Genomic DNA, 19,772 nt, shown 5'->3' with positions numbered 1-19,772 from the left:
GCAACTGTAGACACCCCATTTTTGACCGACCTTAAGACTCAGATGTCACTGATTGAGCGCTCGGTGATATTGCATATTGTGCTCGTTCAGAAGTTTCAGAGTCCCGGCTGCAAGCCTTGCCTCCGGACTTCCGGACCCTTTCGTGCCTTGCCTTGATTTGCGAACCAGGTCCTGTTTTCTTTGTTTTCTCTTTCCAAAGGGAGAGAGAGGTCTTGTGGATCATCTCTCAGTGGCCGTAGGCTACGTTTCGTGGTCGTAGGCCATTTTTCCCATTTGGAGCCCGGTTTCCGATTTTTTGGAGCCGACGGCCGTGTGCCTCGGTTCGGGACTGCCTAACCACCTCCGTTTGCTCCGATTTTTGGTATACATCTTATTTACTCCCTTTTGGGAGACACTGTGGCCCGAGAGACCAACTTCGTGGTCGAATGCCACCTCCGGCGCTTAATAGCCCATTTTCGGGGCCCCGGGCCGCGCGTTTCGGTCCCCAAACCACCGTTTTGCATCCGTTTTGGTTCATTTTTGGTGGAGACCTCATTTTCATTGTTAGGAAGCTTGTAGGAGGGTGGGAGGCCAGCAATTGTTCTGAAAAGCCAGCTTTATTTCTTCATCACTCTCCGTCACCCGTTTTCCTCACTAAAAAGCTAATGTTGACCACCCCGGAGCCACTTTCTTTAGCCATAAACCCCATACTTGTGTTGTACACACCTGGGAGGCCACCAATATGTATAGGCCAGCCAGTAATTATCCTTGACCCTTTTGAACCCCTCTAACAAGTTGGCTTTTCTCTCTCCTGGTTCACATTTTTTGGATTTTGACCACATATTTGTGTTGTGCACACATAGGAGGCCACCTTTTTGGGGTGGCCGGCCAACAATTTTCATTGACCCTTTTGACCCCTGGCCGGCCGGCCAGGGGGGGTGGCCGGCCGGCCACCTGAACCTTTTGAACCTGGCCAGCCAGAATCCCCTCTCCAAATGCCTTCCAGCTGTACCCTCTATTTCCCTCTAGATTTTGTATCCAGGGGGTGCCTTTTGGGGGGGAAATTTGAATTGGTTTATTCCCCCCTTTCCTTGGCCTCTCTCCCTCTATCAAACCAGCACCCCAGCTCCATTTTTAAGGGTTACAAAATCAGCTAAGGCACCATTATAGATACAACTTTCTCTCCCTCTCATCCAAGCCTCCAAACACCTTGGTTCTTCACCATTTACACACCAACCCATAGCATAACACCTCCACACTCGATTCCAGCAACTTAACGGCCATTTGCAGAGGTTGGAAGCTCAGAAATTTGGACCAAAAGCTGCTGGAGACTTAGGCTACAAGGCAAATCAGAAATCAGCAACCTTCTAGAGCCTGGCACGTATCCCAAGAATAATTGCAAACAGAGGCAAATCGGGACATCGCAAGGGATTCTCCACACAAGGCAACCCGAGCATGCATTATTCATCATTTGGAACAGAGCTGAGGCGGTCCATGGATTTGCGTGTCAATTTACTACTTTCCTAGATTAATTTGTTAATTAATTAGGATTCTGTATTTATTCGGGACTGTATTATTTATTCATTTGGGACTGTATATTATTTATTCGGACCCTCTGCGCGAGGGTAATGTTGTAATAAGTGTGCGTGTGTGTGATGTGTCTCTTCCAACCCCACGTTTTTCTCCCTTTCATTTATCGGCTTATGATGGTTAGATTAGGGCATGTTTCAATTAGCATACAGTATGATAGCATGTTTGCATTCATTCATCTGTCTTGCATGCACCGGGCTCGGCGCATCATACTAACTGCATTTGTATCTCAATTCCAAGTTGAATACATGTTAGTTGTAGCATTTCACATGCCATCTTTAGAATAGTCGAGCCTATCTTAGTTGCATTTTGCATGTGTTGCATTAGGCATTTCTGTATAGTTAGGATCATGCATGGATTTCTAATTAGCTTCTGTTTTGGCTTGGAATACTCGGTAAGTTTTATGTTTTAGCATCCTTGCATGCATGTGAGTGACTGCCATGATAGCATGCTTACCATGAGGCTATGTACTTATGTGATATAAACTCCCTGAATGCCTATGGGTAAAGGTTGGGTTATTTGGATTGGAACAATTCATCAACTGTGAATTTTAAGCCCACTAGATAGTGGCAAAATCATGTTTTCTAAGCCCACCCGAGGGTGGCAAAATCCGCATTTTAAGCCTACTTGCGAGTTTAGACGTCCCCGAACGTCCCGGGAGGATGAGGTCCCTTTCTGTTCGTATTGGGCTCACTACAGGTTCGGACTCTCAAATTGTCACGGTTCTAAATCTGAACCAAAGAGTCCAAATCCGGCAAATCGTTTGAGAAAACAGATTTTTTAGAAAGAAGTGCCAAACATGGACTGCTTTGCCAGATACAGAGGGGCCACCTAAATGTTTTATTTTGGGGAAATTTAGGAAACCCTGACTCGTTTGCCTAAGGCCACGTGTCCGTCATCACCAAAGTTGCCTCGGCTCGGGAACTTGGGTACGATTGGGGCAGGTCACTTCATGAGCACCCTCGCTCGCCCGATCAAAGATCGGCCTCTACTAACCATGATATCTAGTTTTGAAAACTTTTTGCGTTCTTATTCCGGTTATTAGCCTAGATTTACTATGTGATGCGCACAGCATACAAGTATAGACTGGATCATCTGAATTGGAACAAAACATTTCATGTTTATTCTTGAAAGTGGTTTGATGGTGCTACCCGCAAGTAGGCTAAGACGTGGATTTGCCACCCTCGGGTGGGCTTAGAAAAACATGATTTTGCCACTTATCTAGTGGGCTTAAAACTCACAGTCAATGCATTTATTCCAATTCAAATAATCCAACCTTCACCCACAGGCATTCAGGCAGTTTATATCACGTAAGCACATAGCCTCATGGTAAGCATGTTATCATGGCAGTCACTCACACGCATGCAAGGATGCTAAAGCATAAAACTTACCGAGTATTCCAAGCCAAAACAGAAGCTAATTAGAAATCTATGCATGATCCTAACTATACAGAAATGCCTAATGCAACGCATGCAAAATGCAACTAAGATAGGCTCGGGTTATTCTAAAGATGGCATGTGAAATGCTACAACTAACATGTATTCAACTTGGAATTGAGATACAAATGCAGTTAGTATGATGCGCCGAGCCCGGTGCATGCAAAACAGATGAATGAATGCAAACATGCTATCATACTGTATGCTAATTGAAATATGCCCTAATCTAACCATCATAAGCTGATAAATAAAAGGGAGAAAGACGTGGAGTTGGAAGACATACATCACACACACACACACTTATTACAGTTGTGCCCTCGCTCGGAGGGTCCGAATAAATAATATACAGTCCCAAATGAATAAATAATATAGTCCCGAATAAATACAAAATCCTAATTAATTAGCAAATTAATCTAGGAAAGCAATAAATTGCACGTAAATCCGTGGACTGCCTCAGCTCTGTTCCAAATGATGAATGACGTATGCTCGGGCTGCCTTGTGCGGAGAATCCCTTGGGATGCCCCGGTTTGCCTCTGTTTGCAATTATTCTTGGGATGCGTGCCAGGCTCCGGAAGGTTGCTGACTTCTAATTTGCTGCAACAGAGAGCAACAAAGGGGCATGGCAAAGTATTTTCACATATGTATGCATGACTACCCTTCAGGGAGTGTAGTCCTCGATCCCCGTGCCACCAATCAAGCATCTCGGTGCATGATGACCGAGGAGTCGAATTGCACGACTCAATATGAAATGAATGCACATGAAAACACAACAAGACCTAAACTCCATCATGGGTGATCTAGAGTGTCGGCGACCGGGAATTAAGACACGTTCCGTCACTCGGAGTACGAAACGTCCCTCGTTTCCCGTGCTTGGGCTAACTCCTATCCCAAGCACAATGCAATATGCATGACATGCATGAATGCAATCCTAACATGCAACCTAGCATACGCAATGCTATGAAACGGCACACACAATGCACGATGTAATGAGGCATACACAATGCTCTAACATACAACATTGCATACGCAATGCTATGAAATGAAATGGCATACACAATGCATAATGGACTTACACTAACATGAGTGGACCTCAGCCACACTCACATCAGTAGCCATGGGGTGAAAATGAGACTCTCGAAATGCGTGCACGCATGCATGCAAACCGAGGACCGATCCTAGGCATAACATGCAACTCTAACAAGGCATGGCAAGGCATGGAATATGGCATACAAGCATGTAGATTCCAGCACTGAAATATGATGCAAAATGCTCCCGAATTATGGAAATATGGCACTCGATGCATGAGATGAACCCCGAGACTCGAAACTAGGCACATGGAATGACTTGTATCTATACAAAGCATGCATTATTTGATCATGAAGCATGAAGACAGAGCCAAGACAGTCCCAAAACATGGACATTTTCAGTTCAAAGCATGGCCAAAAGATGCTAGCAAGATGGACTAAAATAGCATGCAATTTTGACTAGCAAACATGGTTTACATGGCAAGTATAGGATGTACATGGAATCTCACCAAACCAGAAAAAATCAGTGAATAAAACATGTGAAAATAGGCCCAAATAACCACTGATATGCAACCATGGCATGCAAAAATGATGAGTTACTTTAGAGGGCCATGCAAGGAGTCATTAAGCACATGCAAGATAGACATTTGGCATGGCATAAAAAACTATGAAAATCAAATATGGTAGTCCCAAAACTCACCAAATTGACCCTGGAAAGTGACTCCAAAGCATGCAAGATAGGGTCTCTTTGGAAGGCCAAAATGACTACCAAACAAGTCAAGGTGAGAGGGGGTCACCCCCCTCTGATTTGGATGCTCAAAACAGCGTCTTAGCCACTGAAAATCCACTGGATTTCAGTGTCTAGAAGGCCAAACAAAGCATTCAACAAGAGCTTAGGTGTAAGGCTCAAAATAAGGGACAATCAAGCATACAAGGAAGCATATGACCTTAAAAAAAAATTGAACCTTAAAAGAACTTGAAGATGAGATTAAAACAAGATATTTTTTAGTTTATGAAAACTCTCAAAAACAAACACAAGTAGGGCAAATCTATCATGCAAAAATGGCCCTAAAAGAGAGAATAGAGACAAGGGACAGCAGCTGGCCTCAAATAGTGAAGAGCCCTTCAACAAAGTTGAAGAGGGGCTAAAAAAAAAGGCATTTTACAGTTTATGTCAAACTTTGAAAATAATCACAAGTAGGCCTAAAATATAATGCAAGAAAAAGGCCTAAATGAGGGATAAAGAGACAAGTGATAGCTGCTGGCCTCAAACAGAGGAGAGCCCTTCAACAAAGTTGAAGAGGGGCTCAAAACAAGATATTTCACAGTTTATGACCAAGTCCGAAACAGCTCACAAATAAGCCTAAAATATCATGCAAAAAAAGGCCTAAAAGAGAGTTTAAACACAAAGGGTGAGGAGGAGACCTCAAACAGAGAAAGACCCTTAATCAAACATGGAGATGAGCACAAAATATGACTATTTACAGTTTGGGTCAGAGCCCAAAAATGCAAGCAACAAAGGATAAAACAGCATGCAAAATAAGGCAAGAAAGAGGGAAAATGGACTCACCCTAGTAGAACCAAGCTTCAACAGGTTTTGGACCATGTTTGGGAGCCCTTAGCCTCTAGAAAATAGCCTCAAGTTGCTGGAATGGAGTGTGGAGGTGTTGTGCTATGGATTGGTGCAAGAATCTTAGGGTTTTGAGGCTTGGAGTAGAGAGAGAGGGAGAGTTAATGCAAGAGGCTCAAAGCAATTTTTGTAACCCTGAAAAATGGAGCTGGGGGGCTGGTTTTATAGAGGAGAGGAGTGGAGGAAAGGGGGGGAAAATCAAATTCAAATTTCCCCCCCAAAAGACCCCCCTCGGATACAGGATCTGGGGGGAAAAGGAGGGCATAGCTGGAAAGAACAAGGTGTGGGGGTTATGGCCGGCCAGGTTCTGAGGGTTCAGGTGGCCGGCCGGCTACCCCCCATGGCCGGCCGGCCAGGGGTGAAAAAGGTCAATGCAAATTGCTAGCCGGCCACCCCAAAAAGGTGGCCTCCCATGTGTGCACAACACAAATATGTGGTCAAAACTCAAAAAATGTGAACCAAGAGAGAGAAAAGCCAACTTTTTAGAGGGGTTCAAAAGGTTCAAGGACAATTACTGGCCGGCCTATACATATTGGTGGCCTCCCAGGTGTGTACAACACAAATATGGGGTTTAGGGCTAAAGAAAGTGGCCCCGGGGTGGTCAACATTAGCTTTTTAGTGAGGAAAACGGGCAACGGAGAGCGATGAAGAAATAAAGCTGGCTTTCAGAACAATTCCTGGCCTCCCACCCTCCTACAAGCTTTATAACAATGAAAATAAGGTTTCTACCAAAAATGAACCAAAACGGATGCAAAACGAAGGTTCGGGAACCGAAACGCGCGGCCTGGGGCCCTTAAAATGGCCTATTAAGTACCGGAGGTGGCATTCGACCACGAAGTTGGTCCCTCGGGCCACAGTGTCTCCCAAAAGGGAGTAAATAAGACGTATACCAAAAAATGGAGCAAACAGAGGTGGTTAGGCAGTCCCGAATCGAGGCACACGGCCGACGGCTCCGAAAAACCAGAAATTGGGCTCCAAATGGGAAAAATGACCTACGACCACAAAACGTAGCCTATGGCCACTGAAAGATAGTCTATGAGACCTCTCCCTCCCTTCGGGAAGAGAAAACGGAGAAAACGGGACCCGATTCGCAAACCGAGGCAAAGCACAAAAGAGCCCCAAAGTCTGGAAGCAAGGCTCGCAGCCGAGACTCTAAAACTTCAGAACTAGCACAATATGCAACATCACCAAGCGCTCAATCGGTGACGTCTGAGTCTTAAGGTCAGTCAAAAATGGGGTGCCTACAGTTGCCCCTCTTTGACAGAACTCGAAAGTCATGCGTGACGGGAGTGAATGTCAAAGCCCAGAGACGACCCATTTTTGAAAAGGCCGAAGACTTAGACAAAACAGGCGAGATAAACAGAGATACGCCCGCAGGCGTGCCCGCAGGCAGGGGCAAAATGCAACCGACAATGCAAGAAGCCGAAGGTACCTCAATGATCATGCAAATGCAGCAAGCTATAACGAAGCAAATATACGCAATAAATGTAATAGTTTTAAGCAAGAATACAAAGCAAACTACATTACATGCATAAAGGATATAAGAAGATTATGCAATTTTAGCGAGCATGTGTGATAGATACACAAAAGTGAAGAGAGTGTGATGGATACACTATATGAATAAAGTGTGATTGATACACTAAGTGAAGCGAAGTGTAATAGATACACAAAGCGAAACGAGTGTGATGGATACACTATGTGAAGCAAAGCATGGTGGATATACAAAAAGTGAACGCAAAGTGTGATAGATGCACTAAGTGAACAGAGTGTGATTGATACACTGAAGGTGAACACAAAGTGTGATAGATGCACTATGTGAACAGGTGTGATAGATACACTAAAAGCGAACACAAAGTGTGATAGATGCACTAAGTGAACAGAGTGTGGTTGATACACTAAAAAGCGAACACAAAGTGTGATAGATGCACTTAGTGAACAAGTGTGATGGATACACAAAAGGTGAACACAAAGTGTGATAGATGCACTATGTGAACAGAGTATGATTGATATACTAAATGAATGAAGTGTGATTGATACACTAAATGTGAACACGAAGTGTGATAGATGCACTTAGTGAACAGAGTATGATAGATATACTGAAAATGAACACAAAGTTTGATAGATGCACTATGTGAACAAAGTGTGATTGATATACTAAAAGTGAACACAAAGTGTGATAGATGCACTATGTGAATAGGTGTGATGGATACACTAAAAGCGAACACAAAGTGTGATAGATGCACTAAGTGGACAGAGTGTGGTTGATACACTAAAAAGTGAACACGAAGTGTGATAGATGCACTTAGTGAACAAGTGTGATGGATACACAAAAGGTGAACACAAAGTGTGATAGATGCACTATGTGAACAGAGTATGATTGACATACTAAATGAATGAAGTGTGATTGATACACTAAATGTGAACATGAAGTGTGATAGATGCACTTAGTGAACAGAGTATGATAGATATACTGAAAATGAACACGAAGTGTGATAGATGCACTATGTGAACAAAGTGTGATTGATACACTAAAAGTGAACACAAAGTGTGATAGATGCACTATGTGAACAGGTGTGATGGATACACTAAAAGCGAACACAAAGTGTGATAGATGCACTAAGTGAACAGAGTGTGGTTGATACACTAAAAAGTGAACACGAAGTGTGATAGATGCACTTAGTGAACAAGTGTGATGGATACACAAAAGGTGAACACAAGTGTGATAGATGCACTATGTGAACAGAGTATGATTGATATACTAAATGAATGAAGTGTGATTAATACACTAAATGTGAACACGAAGTGTGATAGATGCACTTAGTGAACAGAGTATGATAGATATACTGAAAATGAACACAAAGTGTGATAGATGCACTATGTGAACAGAGTATAATTGATATACTAAATGAATGAAGTGTGATTGATACACTAAATGAATGAAGTGTGATTGATACACTAAGCGAGAATGTATGTGATAGATACACTAAAGTGAATATGTGCATGGTAGATACACAAAATGAGAATGTGTGTGATAGATACACAAAAGTGAATGAAGTGTGATTGATACACTAAGTGAATGAAGTGAAGTGTGATTGATACACAAAACGAGAATGTATGTGATAGATACACTAAATGAAAGAAGTGTGATTGATACACTAAATGAAGAGATTGTGATTGATACACTAAATAAATGATCTCAAACGGAACTTCTTTGAATGAACCGTACATACAATATCGTGCATGAATGAGAAAGAAACTTGATAGGTACAATGCAATACAATACATGATGTTTAAGGAATGCAATAAACAAGCGTAGCGGCACTTTAGAAAGCACCTCATGGGGTGAGTGGCGATGAACCGCTCTACTCTGACGGGGATCTCCCCTCGTGCTCTTCGAACACTTACCTTCTACTCACAGTACAAGGGCTCTGAAATACTGACAAGGATTCTTCACGTAGAACACTTTGGATGTTGCATTTTTTCCTGATCATATTCACAACTTTTCCTATTCTCCAACGGGGTGACAGACTAGGTTGGTTCAGTATCCAGAATTGAGGTGCATACACACTATCTCAACCTATGGGGCTTCCATACAGATTTCAAGTCGGAGATACACCCCTGGGTATTTAAACTAGACTTTAGTCTCGAAAATCCCGAACCTTTGCGTTCTAGGCAACAGCCATTCGAACTCTAGTTTCCACCGTCGCAGTTGGTCTCCTAGGAACTCATTGCGAATACAGCCAAGATGCCTCTGGTAGGGAATGGTACTCAGGGAGAGCACTTTTGATCGCCATTCTGACTTAAAGCAGACTTGATCTTGAGCTTGAGGTAGAGGCACACTCATACTTCGGAGTATTGGCAAGGCCTGAAGAGGTACACACGGAATGTAGTCTCGAAACTTACTGAAGTTGAAATAAACTCAGATGCTCGACATTTCCTCTTTTCTTTTGCTTTGCAGTCTGGAACCCATATAGCTTCAAGTAGGTCCTGGTTTTACTGTTCTGACATGACCTGGGTTGAACCCTGCGGTTTTATGAAAGAACAAATCTTGTTTTGCACAGATGTAGAGAACGGCACGGCACTCGGAGCGCAAAACGATTTTATTTTGAAATTGAGAGATGAGTTCTCGACCGGGTATTGAGCCTACAACTGAACACAGTGCACTACGACTCAACAACGGAAAACAAAAGGTAAACAACCTGAACACAATAAGACACGCTCGGGAAGACTCAAGGCAAGAATCAAGACAAACAAAACAAAAGACACGACACACAGACGTGTTACAAAGACGAGAGACCTCTTAGTACGCGAGGAGCCAATTTCTTCGGGTATTGTTTCCCACCCTTTCTCATTTGTGATTCTCACATCACTCGGCTCTCAGGCTCTGTTTTTACTGAAAAAGCCCTTTTCCTCACTTTTCCTCTCAGCGCACATCTCTCTATTCTTTAATCTCTCATTTTTTATCCCTCCCCTGGGTGGTTGATGGATGAACAGGAAGTTGCGGGCTTAAGCCCAACATAACCAGCTTGCGGCTATTTCCCCCGGTGACATCTGTCGATGCGCTGGATGAGGGGATGGAGTGTCTTAATCCATTCCAATTCATGCTTCGCACTCGGCTTGATACCTTGCTGCTTGGAGGATGAGAGAGCTTTCAGCCCTTTGTTGTTAACTTCAGTTAGGCCCTTTTCTGGCGGGTAGAGTGTCCTTTCTGGCAAGTAGAGTGCCCTTTTCTGGCAAGTATGTTGACAACGGGGAAAAGACAGAACACCTGACTTAACTTTGCCCTTAGTTCATTATTTTGACCAATTTTTTTGTTCTGGTTTTCGACTAAAACAATTTTGACCGACATAAGAGTTAGATTAACATGCTTGTTCGATTTTCTGATTTGAAATCACGCAAGTTAGGTTATGAGCACTGAAAATTTTCCTTTTTTGGGTCCAAGAAAAAGGTCCAGTTTTGGAAAAATGGAATAGTTTTCGAGAGAAACTCAGTCAACCTTAGTAAAAATTCTCAAAAACTGTTTTTGCAAACGGCCACTGCTCAACAAGCATAGAACCCACTCTCGAGATGCACAACCTCAGATTCGAAGGAAAATTGCCCCTTACTTGAAGGGAGCTGCATGGCAACAGAAAGTTACCCCTTGTTTGAACGGCGCCACGGCGCATTGAATGGCAACGGAAAGTTGCCCCTTGTTTGAATAATGCCACAGCGCGTGGCATGGCAACGGAAAGTTGCCCCTTGTCTGAATGGCACTGCAGCACATTGCAATCAATCCTCAGGGTGATGATCACAACCGAATTCTCGGATACAGAGAAGACAAAGATGACCAGAACCATCACATGGACACAGTCGGATTTGAAGTGTTTTACGGCTGGACTTCAGAGTGAAGTTGCCTATGTATCCCAAAGATGGGAATCAAGCCTTACGTAGTTCGGGGTTAAGGTACACTCGGGTATTTAACCTCTCCTTTTGCGCTCTAACTTTTGCCAAGGCCGCCCTTCCGGGTTTTCAACCTTGCGAGCTCTATTTTTCTTTTCTTTTTCATTTCTTTTGTATTTTCTTTTTCTCTTTTTCATCTTTTCTTTTTATTTTCTTCAATTTTTTTGTCTTCTTATTTTGCATTCTCTTTTTTGTATTTTTCTCTTGCTCTAACTTTTGCCTGGGTCGCCCTTCCAGGTTTTCGGCCCAGTGAGTCTCTCAAAGGCTAAAAGTGTAACAAGTCCATGCCAATGGTTTTGAGATCCTGAAGTCATCTGAGTCCAGGAAAATGGCTGTTGTTCGCTGACGATGCAGGAGTCCATCCAATAGGGGGTTGAATTTGCCCTTAGTGTTACAGATAGGAACTCAGTTGTTCTTCAGCAGAAACTGTCTTCTTTGCTCCCTTCTGGGATTTGGCATTCTTGCCGACCTTCTTTGATTTGTGGAATGATCCATCTTCGGCTCCTCGAGCAAATTTGAAATCCTTTGCCCCTAGTTCGAAGGGTGCTTCTAATCTAGCTTTGCAAGCTTCTTTTGATGACATCTGATCTTCTTGATCTGACTTTCTTGCCTCTTGTTCGAGGGCTGCTTTGAATCTGGCCACACAGACCTCACGTTGTAGTTAACCATTGAACATTTCTGAACTTAAGTCCAAGGTTTTGACAATGAGGGGTCGAGTCTTGAGGCTGAGAGCGATCCTAGGCTGCACAATCTCAAGAGCAATTCCACACAGGTCTTCGCAGGATCGCGCAAAATATTTTTTTTTGAAATCTTTTAAGAAAATGACTAGTCACTCGCGCTGAAGACAGTGTGGGACCAATCTGGATCAAGCCAGGATCCTTCTCAGTACTCACATTAACAAGCATGATCTCAATCATTAAAGGCTTAGCATGCCTCTCTTTCTCTCAAATGATCAAATTTTTGCAAAACCCGAGGAATTCCTTCTCCTTTGTGTTTTATCACAATGTTTCGAAAAAAGTTTTGGAAAACTTAGGTCGATACAATGAATTCAAGGCACAGAAAAGACACAGCTTCTAGTTAATTACTACCATCTCATTTAGAATTTCTGGCATAACTGGCACACAGCAGAAGCAAACACAAGAGTGTGAAAATCACTGCTGTTCCATTCAAATCTGTTGGTGTAACTGGCTCCTCGGCAGAAACAGACCCAAAAGAAAGAAAAAAAAGACAAGCTCAAAACAAGCAAATGATGTCCGAGGTAACACCCCCGAAATCACCAGACTCCAACAAAACAGGACTGACTCGATACAATAAGACAGACCTGACTGACTCAATATGAAAAGACTGACTCAATACAAAACGACAAGACTGACCCAATACCCAAGTTAGAAACTGGCATTCGCAAATGCTCAAAACAGTGCGTTCTATACGCCACATCTGGAGTAAATCGAGCACCACCCGTAACTGGTTCATCCCCCGATCACATAATCACATTATCCCCCACAAGTTCACTGATCAAGTGCCGATAGACTTTGCAGGACCTGATGCGGTAATGACCCCGTTGTCAAACAGATCTTGTACATCATGGCGCAGACGAAAGCAACTGTGGGTGTCATGACCGGTTTATTGATGGTAGGCGCAGTATTTAGTCTAATCATGCTTTGTAGGGATAGGATCGGGTAAGGGCCGTTGTTCCAATGGTTTCAGATGGCCTTTTCGGATTAAGACCTCTAGAGCCTTTGACAAAGGCATATGAAATGGGGTGAAAACCCGTTTGACTCGAGGTGGATATTTGGTTTCTTGTGAGCTACTCCTGGACGCACTAGTGAATGGGGTAGCTGTTTTTTATGCGGAGGTGGTAACCATGCCCACTTCAGAAGATCTTGCAGCTGCATCACCACTGTTGGTCGCATTTGAACTGCGGGAAAATGCCCTCCGGGGCTGCTCTTTCTCCTGGTCAAGAAGGCTCTGCTTCATAGCGTTCTCGATCTGTACTCCCATCTCATGTAAGTCTGAAAAGGTGGGGAAGGGGAGAACGATCATTTTCTGCATAAGCTTGGGCTGGAGATTGCGCATAATCATCCGAATTTGATCTTTGTCAGTGGGCCTAAGGGTCATCATTGAGGCCTTGGCCCTCCAGCGGGCTACGAAATCAGAAAAACTCTCCTTAGGCTCTTGCCTTGTCGTCTCAAGATCACGAGTTGTGACCTTGATTTGCGTGTTATAGGAGTACTACGCAACGAAGGCCTCAGCCATCTCATCCCAGTTCCGTTTGACATCGTCTTCTAATTTTGCATACCAGATAGCGGCCACACCTGACAGGGTCCAGCCAAATAATGAAAGTTTCTACAGCCTGGTGAGGCCCATCGGCCTTAGTATGTTCGAAAACAACCGGAGGTGCACAATGGGATCGCCAGATCCATCAAATCAATCGATGTGTGGCATCTTAAATCTGTCCGGCAGCGTCACAGCTGCGTCGGTATACCCGTCCTCAATGTCCGGAATGGATTTTACTTCCTGAGATTTCTTGAACATCTTTTCTAGCTTGCTCACCTTCAGCATTGTAGGGTCTAACTCGAACTCAAAGGGTGAATCCGGCAGGTTGATCGGTGCTTTAGACAGCTGGGGTAAGATTGGGGGCGGAGTCGGTCCTGTCGGAATGTTCGTATCTCCCTGGACATTTGGTGCCTCCTTGGGTGCTGGAACTCCTAGTGGGGGAGGGGCTTGATGCGAAGCAGATGCTCCGGTTTGCTGTTGCAGCCTGGTGATTAGCTCAGCCTGCTGGGCCATGATCACAGCCTGCTGTTTGGCAAATTCCGTCTGGCGGGCAACGTCTTGCTGCATGAGTTTCATACTTTCTTGGAGTTGACACATCATTTCCTCCATCCCTGCCATGTTCTGCTGTTCCGGCTGACTAACTGGTATATCTATCTCTGTGATAAAAAATTGAGGCCTCAGCCTGACTATTCACTGGTGGGGTGGATAAGGGTCACTGATCTGGTAACTGCTGAATTGGTGATCTGTGCCTGATTGGCCCCTTTTACCCTGCCTCTAATAAAGGAACACCGATCGCCCTTGAACTGAATCTCTGACCTGACAAAGTCTATCAGCACAAGTCCGATGAACCTTAGGGGATATCGGAGCCTTCTGAAGCTATGGTTTCAAGACTACCCTAGCAAAAGAGAAAACATGCAGCATCTCAGCCTGATTTCACCTGAACAGATATGAGCATAGTTGAATGAGTGCGCTCTCTACTGAATTCTGCCCAAAAGTTCTGCCGGTGAACTGATACCCTCAGGTAAAACTGATTCCCAGATACTGATGCCCGCAGGCCTGATACCCAGACTTGCAAACCATTACGTGCATTCCTGTAGGGACACGCCCCTAAAACCACATAGCAAGCAAGTGAGAGCCAAAACACTCTTATGTTGGGGTAGGGTTTCCCTATCCTATTTTGTCAGGAGTTAGGGTTTCACTACGCACGCAGCAGTTTCAAACAACCTATAAATGGGTAAGCAACCTGTCCTAGTTTGGAATGGTCACTATGGATTCCGAATATGCACTAGGTCGAATGGTCGAAAAGGGTGCCCCGGTAAAACCGGGGTTTGTGTTCCCATACTAGTAGAGCCCATAACCGGTCAGCCTTATGGTCATGCCTTGACAAGACAAGCCTCTGGCAAACCGTTCAGGAATAGCAGATGGCAAACACGGTGTCCTAGGCGCACCAATGCACATGCAATGCAAAGAAACACATAAGTGTAGTCAAAAACAGATATCATGAGTTCGAGTCAAGTTCTCTAAGTCCCCAGCGGAGTCGCCAGAAACTATAGACGTCCCCGAACGTCTCGGGAGGATGAGGTCCCTTTCTGTTCGTATTGGGCACACTACAGGTTCGGGCCCTCAAACTGTCACGGTTCTAAATCTGAACCAAAGAGTCCAAATCTGGCAAATCGTTTTGAGAAAACAGATTTTTTAGAAAGAAGTGCCAAACATGGACTACTTTGCCAGATACAGAGTCGCCACCTAAATGTTTTATTTTGGAGAAATTTAGGAAACCCTGACTCGTTTGCCTAAGGCCACGTGTCCGTCATCACCAAAGTTGCCTCCGCTCGGGAACTTGGGTACGATTGGGGAAGGTCACTTCGTGAGCACCCCCGCTCGCCCGATCAAAGATCGGCCTCTACTAACCATGATATCTAGTTTTGAAACTTGATGCGTTCTTATTCCGGTTATTAGCCTAGATTTACTATGTGATGTGCACAACATACAAGTATAGACTTGATCGTCTGAATTGGAACAAAACATTTCATGTGTATTCTTGAAAATGGTTTGATGGTGCTACCCGCAAGTAGGCTAAGACGTGGATTTGCCACCCTCGGGTGGGCTTAGAAAAACATGATTTTGCCACTTATCTAGTGGGCTTAAAACTCACAGTCAATGCATTTATTCCAATTCAAATAATCCAACCTTCACCCACAGGCATTCAGGCAGTTTATATCACGTAAGCACATAGCCTCATGGTAAGCGTGCTATCATGGCACTCACTCACACGCATGCAAGGATGCTAAAGCCTAAAACTTACCGAGTACTCTAAGCCAAAACAGAAGCTAATTAGAAATCCATGCATGATCCTAACTATACAGAAATGCCTAATGCAACACATGCAAAATGCAACTAAGATAGGCTCGGCTTATTCTAAAGATGGCATGTGAAATGCTATAACTAACATGTATTCAACTTGGAATTGAGATACAAATGCAGTTAGTATGATGCGCCGAGCCCGGTGCATGCAAAACAGATGAATGAATGCAAACATGCTATCATACTGTATGCTAATTGAAACATGCCCTAATCTAACCATCATAAGCTGATAAATAAAAGGGAGAAAGATGTGGGGTTGTAAGACATACATCACACACACACACACTTATTACAGTTGTGCCCTCACTCGGAGGGTCCGAATAAATAATATACAGTCTCAAATGAATAAATAATACAGTCCCGAATAAATACAAAATCCTAATTAATTAGCAAATTAATTTAGGACAGCAGTAAATTGCACGCAAATCTGTAGACTGCCTCAACTCTGTTCCAAATGATGAATGACGCATGCTCGGGTTGCCTTGTGCGGAGAATCCCTTGCGATACCCCGGTTTGCCTCTGTTTGTAATTATTCTTGGGATACGTGCCAGGCTCCGGAAGGTTGCTGACTTCTAATTTGCTGCAACAGAGAGCAACAAAGGGGCATGGCAAAGTATTTTCACATATGTATGCATGACTACCCTTCAGGGAGTGTAGTCCTCGATCCCCGTGCCACCAATCAAGCATCTCGGTGCATGATGGCCAAGGAGTCGAATTGCACGACTCAATATGAAATGAATGCACATGAAAACACAACAAGACCTAAACTCCATCATGGGTGATCCGGAGTGTCGGCAACCGGGAATTGAGACACGTTCCGTCACTCGGAGTACGAAACGTCCCTCGTTTCCCGTGCTTAGGCTAACTCCTATCCCAAGCACAATGCAATATGCATGACATGCATGAATGCAATCCTAACATGCAACCTAGCATACGCAATGCTATGAAACGGCACACACAATGCACGATGTAACGAGGCATACACAATGCTCTAACATACAACCCTGCATACGTAATGCTATGAAATGAAATGGCATACACAATGCATAATGGACTTACACTAACATGAGTGGACCTCAGCCACACTCACATCAGTAGCCATGGGGTGAAAATGAGACTCTCGAAATGCGTGCACGCATGCACGCAAATCGAGGACCGATCCTAGGCATAACATGCAACTCTAACAAGGCATGGCAAGGCATGGAATATGGCATACAAGCATGTAGATTCCAGCACCGAAATATGATGCAAAATGGTCCCGAATTATGGAAATATGGCACCCGATGCATGAGATGAACCCCGAGACTCGAAACTAGGTACTTGGAATGACTTGTAGCTATACAAAGCATGCATTATTTGATCATGAAGCATGAAGACAGAGCCAAGACAGTCCCAAAACATGGACATTTTCAGTTCAAAGCATGGCCAAAAGATGCTAGCAAGATGGACTAAAATAGCATGCAATTTTGACTAGCAAACATGGTTTACATGGAAAGTATAGGATGCACATGGAATCTCACCAAACCAGAAAAAATCAGTGAATAAAATATGTGAAAATAGGCCCAAATAACCACTGATATGCAACCATGGCATGCAAAAATGATGAGTTACTTTAGAGGGCCATGCAAGGAGTCATTAAGCACATGCAAGATAGACATTTGGCATGGCATAAAAAACTATGAAAATCAAATATGGTAGTCCCAAAACTCACCAAATTGACCCTGGAAAGTGACTCCAAAGCATGCAAGATAGGGTCTCTTTGGAAGGCCAAAATGACTACCAAACAAGTCAAGGTGAGAGGAGCTCACCCCCCTCTGATTTGGATGCTCAAAACAGCGTCTTAGCCACTGAAAATCCATTGGATTTCAGTTTCTAGAAGGCCAAACAAAGCATGCAACAAGAGCTTAGGTGTAAGGCTCAAAATAAGGGACAATCAAGCATACAAGGAAGCATATGACCTTAAAAAAAATTGAACCTTAAACAAACTTGAAGATGAGATTAAAACAAGATATTTTTCAGTTTATGACAACTCTCAAAAACAAACACAAGTAGGGCTAATCAATCATGCAAAAATGACCCTAAAAGAGAGAATAGAGATAAGGGACAGCAGCTGGCCTCAAATAGTGAAGAGTCCTTCAACAAAGTTGAAGAGGGGATCAAAACATGGCACTTTACAGTTTATGTTAAACTTCGAAAATAATCACAAGTAGGCCAAAAATATCATGCAAGAAAAAGGCCTAAAGGAGGGATAAAGAGACAAGTGATAGCTGCTGGCCTCAAACAGAGGAGAGCCCTTCAGCAAAGTTGAATAGGAGCTCAAAGAAAGACATTTCACAGTTTATGACCAAGTCCGAAACAGCTAACAAATAAGCCTAAAATATCATGCAAAAAAAGGCCTAAAAGAGAGTTTAAACACAAAGGGTGAGGAGGAGACTTCAAACAGAGAAAGACCCTTAATAAAACATGGAGATGAGCACAAAATATGACTATTTACAGTTCATGTTGGAGCCAAAAAATGCAAGCAACAAAGGCTAAAAGAGCATGCAAAATAAGGTAAGAAAGAGGAAAAATGGGACTCACCCTTGTAGAATCAAGCTTCAACAGGTTTTGGACCAGGTTTGGGAGCTCTTAGCCTCTGGAAAACAGCCTCAAGTTGCTGGAATGGAGTGTGGAGATGTTGTGCTATGGATTGGTGCAAGAATCTTAGGGTTTTGAGGCTTGGAGTAGAGAGAGGGGGAGAGTTAATGCAAGAGGCTTAAAGTAATTTTTGTAACCCTGAAAAATGGAGCTGGGGGGCTGGTTTTATAGAGGAGAGGAGAGGAGTGGAGGAAAGGGGGGGAAAATCAAATTCAAAATTCCCCCCCAAAAGACCCCCCCCGGATACAGGATCTGGGGGAAAATGAGGGCATAGCTGGAAAGAACAAGGTGTGGGGGTCATGGCCGGCTAGGTTTAGAGGGTTCAGGTGGCCAGCCGGCCACCCCCCATGGCCGGCCGGCCAGGGGTCAAAAGGGTCAATGCAAATTGCTGGCCTGCTACCTTAAAAAGGTGGCCTCCCATGTGTGCACAACACAAATATATGGTCAAAACCTAGAAAATGTGAACCTGGAGAGAGAAAAGCCAACTTTTTAGAGGGGTTCAAAAGGGTCAAGGCCAATTACTGGCCGGCCTGTACATATTGGTGGCCTCCTAGGTGTGTACAACACAAATATGGGGTTTAGGGCTAAAGAAAGTGGCCCCGGGGTGTCAACATTAACTTTTTAGTGAGGAAAACAAGCGACCGAGAGCGATGAAGAAATAAAGCTGGCTTTTCAGAACAATTGCTGGCCTCCCACCCTCCTACAAGCTTTCTAACAATGAAAATAAGGTCTCCACCAAAAATGAACCAAATCGGATGAAAAACGGAGGTTCGGGGACCGAAACGCGCAGCCCGGGGCCCCGAAAATGGGCTGTTAAACACCCGAGGTGGCATTCGACCACGAAGTTGGTCCCTCGGGCCACAGTGTCTCCCAAAAGGGAATAAATAAGACGTATACCAAAAACCAGAGCAAACAGAAGTGGTTAGGCAGTCCCGAACCGAGGCACACAGCCAACGGCTCCGAAAAATCGGAAACCGGGCTCCAAACGAGAAAATGGCCTACGACCACAAAACGTAGCCTACGGCCACTGAGAGATGGTCTACGAGACCTCTCCCTCCCTTCGGGAAGAGAAAACGAAGAAAACGGGACCCGGTTCACAAACCGAGGCAAAGCACAAAAGAGCCCCGAAGTCCGGAGGCAAGGCTCGCAGCCGAGACTCTGAAACTTCAGAACTAGCACAATATGCAACATCACCAAGTGCTCAATCGGTGATGTCTGAGTCTTAAGGTCGGTCAAAAATGGGGTGCCTACAGCGAGTAGCAAACCGTTTTCAAATAAACAAACATGAAATGTTTTGTTCCAATTCAGGCGACCCAGTCTATACTTGTATGCTGTGCGTATCACATAGTAAATCTAGGCTAATAACCGGAATAAGAACGCATAATGTTTCCAAAA

The sequence above is a fragment of the Camellia sinensis genome, chromosome 15 (genome assembly GCF_055761805.1).
Source record: "Camellia sinensis isolate YWXY chromosome 15, ASM5576180v1, whole genome shotgun sequence".
NCBI classification, from domain to species: domain Eukaryota; kingdom Viridiplantae; phylum Streptophyta; class Magnoliopsida; order Ericales; family Theaceae; genus Camellia; species Camellia sinensis.
Note: the sequence above shows the minus strand (reverse complement) of the source record.